The following is a 10,421-nucleotide window of genomic DNA, read 5'->3' on the forward strand; positions in this document are numbered from 1 at the left end:
CCTATCTAAACATATCCATAATAATGGTTTTCCTTAAGTGTTTATCCCATTATCCTTGGTTCCTGAAGATATCCCCTATTAGCTGTAACAAAGGAGAAATACTTACAAATCCTTTCAAACACATGACATAAGACAAGGTCTTATGTAGCCTCTATTAGCTGTAACACACAGAAGAAATATACTTATAAGTCCTTTCAAACACATGACATAAGACAAGGTCTTATGTAACCTTAAACTCACCGTGTAGCAGAGGCTAGCCTTGGACTCCTAATATTCCTGCCTCCACCTCCCAAGTGTTGGGGTTACAGGAGTACTCCACCACACCCAGCTTCAACATACTCAAACTACATTACTAAAGAGGTCCTAGAAAATCAGACAGGGTCGGGACAAGATTAGTTATCAGAGGAACAAGCCTCCTGCTTCAAGGCTGAAACTGCTGGTTGAAGGTGAATTGATCACCAATGGCCAATGGCTTATCATGCCAATCATACTTAATCAAGTATTCATAACCCCACCACCACCCCCAAACAACCAAGTTCAGAAAGCTTACAGGTAGCCAAACACTTGGAAGGCCCCAAAAAGATGAGTGTGAGAAACTATGGGAACTCCACTGAGGAGTGCTTGGGCTTGGGACCTTGCTGACCATGACTACTGATTTGTGTCTTTTAAAAATATTCATTGTTCACTTCTGGTGGGAATGGAGCAGTCACTATGGAAATCAGTATGGAGATTCCCGAAGAAACTAAAGATGTCGCTCAATAGATAGGGTGATCATCTAGCATTTGTGAAGCCTTGGGTTTGAGCCTCAGCACTGCATAAACTGGATGTGGGTGCTCACACCCATATTCTCAGGACCTGGAAGGAACAGGCAGGAGGATCAGATGTTCAGAGTGGCCCTTAGCTACATAGAAGGTTCAAAGACAGGCTGTGCTACATGAGACCTTGTCTCCAAAACATAGACAAGTAGAGAGGGAGGAAGGAGGCAGGCAGGCAGGCAGGCAGGCAGGACAAGGAAAAATAGAACCACCATCTGATCCCGCTATAACTAACTCCTGGGCAGTCCCCGAGGGTTCTAAGATGACACACCACAGAGACGCCTGTCCCTTCACGTTTATTGAGGTGCTATTCCTAACAGCCTAGATGTGCAATTTACCTTCAAGCCTGTCTGGAGGAACAGATGAAGAGAATGTGGTGAAGGTGCTAACAGTATTTTTATTGAACCTTAGAGGATGAAATCGCCATGTTTGCAGGAAAACAAATGAAATAAGGCAGACTCAGAAAGACATTGTGACGTAGCCTAGAGTCACCTGGGAAGAGAGCCTCAGGAGGGACTGTTAGACTAAGTTGTCCTGTCGGCACGTCCGTAGGGAAGTGTCTGGGTAGTGTTAGTTGATACAGGAAGACCTGTCTGCTGTTGGCAGGACTCCTCTGGGTTTGGGCTTTAGACTGTTTAAAGAGGAAAAGGCCAGTTGAGCGTAGACAGGAATGTTTTTTCTTGTGTTCTGGACTGTGGATGTGGCCGGCTGCCTCAAGTTCCTGCCCTGACTGCCCCACAGTGATCGCCTGTAAACCTGGAGTTGTGAAATAAACCCTCTTCCTCTGAAAGGTTCTCGTTGTGTTGTTTTTCTTTCTGTGTAGACCAGGCTGGCCTGGAACTATGTAGACCAGGCTGGCCTCTGCCTCCCAAGTGCCAGGATTAAAGGTGTGCATCATCATGCCTTATTTTAAAGTTGAGTTTGTTGGGGTATTTTGTCGGGTGGAACTAGGACATAAAAATGTAGAGTATTTTGGGGTAAAGAAAACCAGGAGGGGGGATTAGAGACAAAAATGGGCCCTGAGAACAAATGAGACACATAAAATGTCAAAACGTCATAATGAATTGTGTTGCTATTGGTATTTTTTTTTCTCTCTTGGGGGGCTGCCACCCAGCTCCCAAATAAATTCACACACAGAGGTTTATTCTTACTTACAAATGCCGAGCCTTAGCATGGCTTAGTTTCTAGCCAGCTTTCCTTAACTTAACTTATCCCATCTCCCTTGTGCCTCTGGGCTTTTCCTGTTCTCTTACTTCTGTATCTTCCTCTTCCTCTGTGGCTTGCTGTTGACTGTGTGGCTGGCCCCTGGAGTCCTCCTTCTTCTCTGGCTGCTAGATCTCCTTTTCTTCCAGATTTCTCCCTCTATATATTCTCTCTGCCTGCCAGCCCCACCCATCCTTTCTCCTGCTTTGCTATTGGCTGTACAGTTCTTTATTAGACTGTGTTATTATCAGGTGTTTTAGACAGGCACAGTAACACAGCTTCACAGAGTTAAACAAATGCAACATAAACAAAAATAACACACCTTAAAACATTCTACTATAGAATTTGTTGTTTTGTACAATAAATATAAGCTGATAATAAAATATCCTTTGTAATAATCCAGTAAATGTAGTGCTTCCCTGAACTTCATGAACTGTTCTAACAAGTCAGGAGTGGGTGATAAATCCAAGAAACTAAAACAGAACTCCTATATGACTCTTAAAATGGACTCTTAAGTTACCATACCACAGAAGTACATGCATGTAAACCCAGTGTCCCAGTTAATTTTCATTGTCAACTTGCCACAACTTAGAATCACCTGAAAACAGAGCCTCAGTTGAGAAATTGCCTCTATCAGGTTGGCTTGTGGGCCTGTCCCTGGGGGATTGTCCTGATGGTTAATTGATGTGTGAGGGCCTGTTCCACTGTGGGTAGCCCCATCCCCTAAGCAAGGGTTTCTGAATTGTGTAAGACAAGAGAGAGCTAGATTAGAGTCAGAAGCAGAGGCAGACAGTATGGGTACACTCATTTCTCTCTGCTTTTGACTGTGGATGTGATGTGATTAGCAGCCGTAACCTGAAGTTATAAGCCAAATAAACCCTTCTTTTATGTGCTGCTTTTGGTCAGGGTATTTATCACAATAACAGAAATAAAACCAGAACACCCAGTTTACAGTCACTTTGTCAAAAACAGCCTGGAGCTTGAGACTGGTGTGATGTTGATGGAAGATGTCCTGTGGCTTTCATGCTGCTTCCAGGTAAATGTGTGTTGTCAACTTGATAGTCTAGAATCACCTTGGAGAAAAACCTCCAGGCACATCTGTGAGGTTTCTAGACTGGGTTATCTGAGGTGAGAGGACCCACCCTAAACATGGGCAGCACCATCTCAGGGGCTGGGCTTCTCTACTGAATACAAAATGCAAGTGAGCTGAAAAAGCATTTATCCCTTTCTGCCTGCAAGTGCAGCGTGACCAGGTGTCTGCACTTCCTCCTGCCATGCCCTCCCTGCCATGACAGGCAGTGCAACAGACCACCGGCACCCACTGCGGGACTGGCTGGGGAGAGATCATTGGACCCTCTGAAGGTGGCAGAAGTCTTCTGTATTGCCTGCCATTGAGTGCGCACTACATGCGTGGTTTAGGGTCTGAGCTAACTGTGGTGACAGGGAGTGGAGAAACCACAGACACATGGTAGTGGTCTGGATGAGAATGGCCCCGTAGACTCACACATTTGAATGTTTAGTCCTCACTTAGGAGAACCGTTTAGGAAGGATTAGGAGGTATGAGCTTGTTGGAAGGGATGTATCCCCAGGGGTGGGCTTTAAGGTTTTAAAACCCAGGCCCAGAGCCACTCTCTCTCCCTCTCTCCTCCCCTCCCCCACCTCTCTGCCTCTTGCTTGCCATCAGGATGGAAGCTCTCTGCTACTGCTTGCCTGCCCAGGCTTGCCGCCATGATGGTCACAAACTCACCCTCTGAAACTGTAAGCAAGCCCCCGGTTAAACGCTTCCCTATAAAAGTTTCCTTGGTCATCGTGTCTCTTCACAGCAATAGAACAGTAATTAAGACACACCCACACAGAAAAGCTGCGGTTAGGTGGGCCATGGTGTGCTCTGAAGGGGACTCAATAACAACAGCAACCCAGATAACTCTGCGAGTTTGTTTTCTAAGTCTGAATTAAGGAAGTGGGCTTATCATATACAGCTGACCCAGGAGGCAAGTTCAGCTAATCTCAGTAGGGAGGTCTCTGTATGGGAGTAGTCTCGGGCTATCAAAACCGAGGGAGAAAGAGGCCATTGACGATTTCTATAGACATTGTCAACATCTGCACAGGGACCAAGGGGAAGCACTGTCCCTTCTCTGAGCCTGATCTGGGGAAGGTTTATCATTCCGTGGGTCTGAGGCATCAGGGTCCTTGACATGGCTGTGCTCATGTCACCAGCCCACATTCCCTCGGGACTTCATCCACTCCCCACACAGCTGTAAGATGGATAGAGTCTGCTCTTGCCTGTACTCAAGAGAAGATTGGAGGATTCCAAATATGCAAAATGTTTTTAGGCACTGAGAAGACCCCAGCACCATTCTGGATGCTGAGGGGGCAAGGCTGTGGGAAACACAGATGAGTGACAGCTCTGTGGTGTCAGGCTGGGCCAGCAGACAGCTTTGGGAGCTGAAGAGGATTAGGAGTCATCGTGGGGCACACCTGCAATGCTTTCAACACAGGACGTCGATGCGGGAGGAGTTGAAGAAAAACTTTGAAAACCTCTTAAAAGAGAAAGTTTTGCAGGGGGTACAGTGGTTAATAACACTCTTGCAGAGGACCCATATTCGGTTCCCAGCATCTTTATTGGGTGGCTCCCAATTGTCTGTAACTCCAGTTCCAAGCGATCTTATACCCTCTTCTGGCCTCTGAGGACACACCCATGACTTGCAGGTAAACATGCATACACACAGAATAAAAATAAACCTAAGGGGGAAAAGCTCTGCAGAAAAAGCTTTTTCACCCTCCTCCATGGCAAAGTGTTTGCTGTACAAACACAAGGATCTGAGATGAGAATTTGATGAGAATTCATGTAAAAGTGCCAAGCATGATGGCGAGCACCTGGAGTCCCAGAGCTGGGGAGGTAGCAACAGGAGAAACCCTGGCTGGGGCTTGTTGGCCAGAAAGCCTAATGGAATTGGTGAGCTTCAGGCTCAGTAAGAGACCCTGTCACAAAGAATAAGGTGAAGAGTGATGAGGAGGACACCCAATGGGAACCTCTGGCTTCCACCGCCCCCACACACACGTGCACATCCCCATACACATGCACACATGCACAGGACATACACTCTACAACACATACAAAAAGCTTTGCAGAAATAGCAAAGAAACTGGGCGATACAGTCAGGTGTGTTCCTCATAGTGGTTTTGTTGTATAGAACCTCCCTGAACACAGATGAGCAAACACTGAGCCTTGCCCAAGCAGGAAACTAGGGCTAGGCTCCTGCAAGCCACAATGGTTTTGTCTACTGACCAAATTCTTGCTTCCACACGTCTCTGTTGAAAGACAATCTAATGTATTTGTCATTTGTTCTCTGAGGACCCAGAGCCCAAGTCTCTCTGACTCAGCCTGGAAGGAGCTCATCTGATATGTGTGCTTCTCTCTGATGCACACCCAAGGCTTCTCGCTCTGTGGACATTAAACAGCACTTCACAGTGTGTCTGTGAAGCATTCTGAATAGTGGCATCACATGTACACACGCACAAGAATGGAAACGCAGGAACTCAGCTGTGTGTAGTGGTGCATGTCTGCAGTCCTGAAGCTTGGGAGATTTAGACAGTGGGAGAGGGCTTTGAGCCAGACCTCAGTAAAACAGTGAGACCCTCTCTCAAGACAAACAAACTAGGGGACAGAGAGACCGCTCAGTGTATAAAGTCACCCTGCCTCCAAGCCTGATGGCCTGAATTTGATCCCCAGGACAGACACAGGGGGAAGAGAGAACCAACTGATGGGTGATGTCGTTCTGTATGCTGTGAATATGTGTTGCAGTGATTGGTTGATAAATAAAGCTGTTTGGCCAATGGTGAGGCAGAATAGGGTTAGGTGGGACATTCTAACTAGAGAGGAGGAAGGAGAAAGGCAGAACATAGGAGAGACCCTGCCAGCTGCCGCCAGGAGAAACAAGATGTAAAGACACTGGTAAGCCATGAGCCACGTGGCAAAGTATAGATTTACAGAAATGGGTTAATTTAAAATGTAAGATCTAGCTAGTGAGAAGCCTGAGCCAATATAGTTCGTAATTACTATAAGCCTCGGTGTGTTCATTTGGGTGTGAGTGGCTGCGGGACCATGAGGACACAGGAGCCAGGTGGGCACAGGAAAACTTTCAGTTACAACCAACTCTCTCAAGGTGTTCTCAGATCTCTGCATTCATGTTCCACACACATACACACACTAAATAATCAATTAAGTATCTCTTTAAAACCAGGGCTAGAGAGATGGCTAGATAGAGATTGGTAAAGGGCTTGCCATGTAAGCACAAGAGCCTAAGTTCAGTTCTCCAGTATTCACGTAAAAAGCCAGAGGAAGTAGAACATACCTGCAACTCCAGTGGAGAGAGGAGGACCCCAGGAGATCACTGGCCAGTCACTCTAGTGACTCATCAGACTTCAGGTTCAGTGAGAGACCCTGTCTCAGAAAATATGGTGGACAGTTCCAAAGAATGTTTCTTCAGGGTGTCCTCTGGCCCAAACATGCATACACACAGGCAAGTGCTCCCACACACTGTAACACACACATATTCACACACATACATGCAAACACACATATATATATACATGTAACACAAATACACACACACATACACACACATACACACACACACGAATACACATAAACATACATACACACAGAAAAATCAGCATACTATTGTGGTGATATTTTGTTTGTGATCTAACAAAGCTTGCCTGAAGATCAGAGTGCAGAGCTAAATCACTAGTTAGCCATAGAGGCCAGCCAGTGGTGGCACACACCTTTATTCCCAGCACTTGGGAGGCAGAGGCAGATGGATCTCAGTGAGTTCAAGGCTACCCTGGACTACACAAGATTGATCCAGTTTAAAAGAAAAACAGAGCCAGGCAGTGGTGGCTCATACCTTTAATCCCAGCCCTTGGGATCTCACACCTTTAATCCCAGCACTAGGGAGGTGGAGACAGGAAGTGATATGGCTGGGCAGAGAGAGGAATGTAAGGCGGTAGGAGACAGGAGCTCACTCTCATTCAGGCTGAGGAGTTGGTGAGGTAAGAAGTGGTGGCTGTGCCTTGATCTTTTGTCTCTCTGATCTTTCAGCATTTATCCCGCTCTCTCACTCTGGGTTTTTATTAAGCCCAATTAGGATTCATGCTACATACTATCCAATGCAGAGCACATCCTTGTGTTGCGTGCAATGAGTTATCTGAATACTATTTAAATCCTAAAAGCTATTGAGAGCTGTCTGTAGTTCTGTGCAAATACTACGCTGTATTACGTAAGTGACTTCCATGTGCACAGATCTTAGAACATGTCACTCTTGGACACCGAGGAATGGTGTGATGTCTAGTTTTGTCACCTTGACACAATCTAGAATGATCCCGACAGAGAGTCTCAGTGAGGACTGTCTAGATCACAGACGCACATGACAAAGTAGCCCAGGGTCCCAGTGTCTGAGGTGGGGTAGCCTAGCTCCAATCCCTGCTTTGCAGGGAGGTGGGGGATGGGGTAGAGGTGGTTTTGTTTGGTTTTGTGTAATTCACATTTATTTATTGTGTGTATGTGTGCCATGGCATGTGTTTATGGGTGTGTAGGTCAAAGAATATTTTAGGAAATAAAATAAGAATGGAGGCTGGACAGATAGATGGCTCAGTGATTAAGAGCACTGACTGCTCTTTCAGAGGACCTGGGTGTGATTTCCAGCATCCACATGGTGGCCCACAACCATCTGTAATTCTAGTTTCAGAGGATCTGATGCCCTCTTCTGGCCTCCACAGGAATGCAAGTGGTGGATAGGCATGCATGTAGGCAAGACACTCAAAAAGAAAAATAAATAATAAATAAAAAGATTTAAAACATTTTTTTTTTGGTATTTGTTGTTGGGAATAAGGTCTTGCCATGTAGCCAAGATGCCCTCAGATTCCTGGTCTTCCCACCACCTCAGTTTCCTGGAGTGCTGGGATGACAGTCGTGTTCTACCACACCTGGGTTTCATGAATTACATCTTAATGGTCCAGCGTTACCAACAACAGCTGGTGAGAATGTGAAACAATGGGGACACTTAAAATGCTGCTGCCAGTGACACAGAATATGGGAGGACTCCTTGGGAAAGCATGTGGCAATCTCCTAAAATAGCTAAGACACACACTTGTCATGTGACCCAGACATTTCACTGCCTTGTGTCTCTCCAAGGGAAATGAACACAATGATCTCCACCTGAACATTTATGGCAGTATTATTTCTAATAATCAGGAACTGGAAAGCTACTCAAAATATCCAACAACTGGCGCATGAGCAAACATACTAAACTGGAAGGCTGTGCAGCAGAATAACGTCCCGGAGCAGGAAAGAGCGAGCATGCAGTAGAAGATGCTTGCAGACCCGTGGGCGGACCAGAGATGCACGGAGCTAGAGAAGGAAGCCCAGCATCTACGTGACGTGCAAAACATGACAAAATAGAAGTAGAAAGTAAATCACTGGCTGCCTAGAGCCATGTGAGGAGGGGAGCTTTGCAACAGAGGTTCAGGGCTGTTTTAAAATGCGGTTGGGGGTTGATGGGGGGCTGTCATAAGTTTTAATAAGGGCATGGTACAAAATGGATCAGAGCAATATTTCATGTAAATACAAACTTATTAAAATAAAAAACAGATCTGGGTAAAAAGAAATATAGAAAACTATGTGCCCTACCATCATTGATATAAAATTTAAAATATACACACGTTGGACAATATGCAATTTATAAGCATACTCTTAAAAAACAAGGTACATTGGACTACAGCAAACACCCATACACATAAAATAAAAATAAACAAGTAAATCTTAAAGCAAAACAAAACAATACAACCTGGACTAGAGAGACGGCTCAGTGGCACTGCTCTTGCAGAGGACCTGGGTTCTGTTCCCAGTTAGCTCATAATCGCCTGCAACTCCAGCTCCAGGGATCTCTGGCCTCCTTGTTCATTGTGTTTGTGCACACACACATATACATAAATAAAAATAAAAAATAATTTTTTAAAGGACCTAGAGTTTAGATCACCGTCTAGGTGAAATTAATCTAAATTGTTATCTTTTGAGACAGGGTCTCATTGTCCTCATTAGATTCATCTATTGCTGTGATAAAATGCCACAACCAAAAGCTGTTTGGGGAGGAAAGGGTTTATTTGGCTTACATCCGGGTCACAGTCCATCCCCAAGGAAAAGCAGGGCAGGAACTCAAGCAGGAGCCTGGAGGCAGTGAATGAAGCAGAGGCCACTGAGGTGCTGCTTAAGGACTGGCCCCCCATGGCTTGCTCGGCCTGCTGTCTTATTTACCCGGGACCACCTGAGCAGGGGCGGCACCACCCACAGTGGGCTGGGCCTCACACACCAATCACTAGTCAAGAAAATGCTCCACAGACTTTCCTACAGGGCAATCTGAGGGAAGTGCTTTTTTTAACTGAGGTTCCTCTTCCCAAATAGCTTGGGTCAAGTTGACAAATAAAATAAAATAAAATAAAATAAAATAAAATAAAATAACCAGGACACCCATGTAGCCCAGGCTGACCTCAGACTTGCTATGATGTTAAGGATAATTGAACTTCTGATCCTCCTGTCTTCACTTTCCAAGTTCTGGGACCACAGGCCCACACCAGCACACAGGGTTCCTACAGTTCCAGGGATTGAACCCAGGGGTTTTGGATGATAGGCAAACCCGCTACCAGCGAAGGTACATCCGCAGCCCACATCTTTAATCAAGAAAATCAAGAAAAATAAAACAGAACAGACATAGTAGGTAAAGACACACAGTAATGAAGGTAAGCTGTCAGGGCTAATAAAACAGTGCTGCAGGAGATACACTAACCAAGGTAACTGCTAAAGACACACAATGATAAAGACAGAATCGAATGAAGATAAAATACAACAATAGAAATGAAGAAAAACAAGATTTTAGCACTATCACTAATGAAAAAAAACATGCCACCAGCTAACCCTGAACAAAACAGACGCATAAATCATCTTTGCTGTTCTTGTTTGGAGATGGAGTCTTGCTGCTGGTTTTTCCAGGCCGGCCTCCAGTTTCTGAGCTCCAGCTATCCACCTGCTTTGTTCCCCAGCGTAGCCAGGACGACAGGTGCACACCACCACACCTGGCTGCAGATATTTTTTAATTGGAAAAAAATAATAACACAGATTTCAGAGGGTTGCTGGGAGGATTAGTCCAACTATTATTGTGTGGAAAGCGCAGAGAACGCCTTGCACAGAGTGCATGTTTAGTAAGTGGTAGCTGTCATCATTATTGTTACTGTAGCAGTTGCCCTTATGGATTTAATTGCCATGATGCTAATGTCTCCAAGGTTCCAGGGCCAGAGCCAGCGGCCTTGAGTGACAGCTCGGGATTTGAGCAAGTAGGAGGCAGCCGC

The sequence above is a fragment of the Peromyscus leucopus genome, chromosome 1 (assembly GCF_004664715.2).
Source record: "Peromyscus leucopus breed LL Stock chromosome 1, UCI_PerLeu_2.1, whole genome shotgun sequence".
Taxonomy (NCBI): Eukaryota; Metazoa; Chordata; class Mammalia; order Rodentia; family Cricetidae; genus Peromyscus; species Peromyscus leucopus.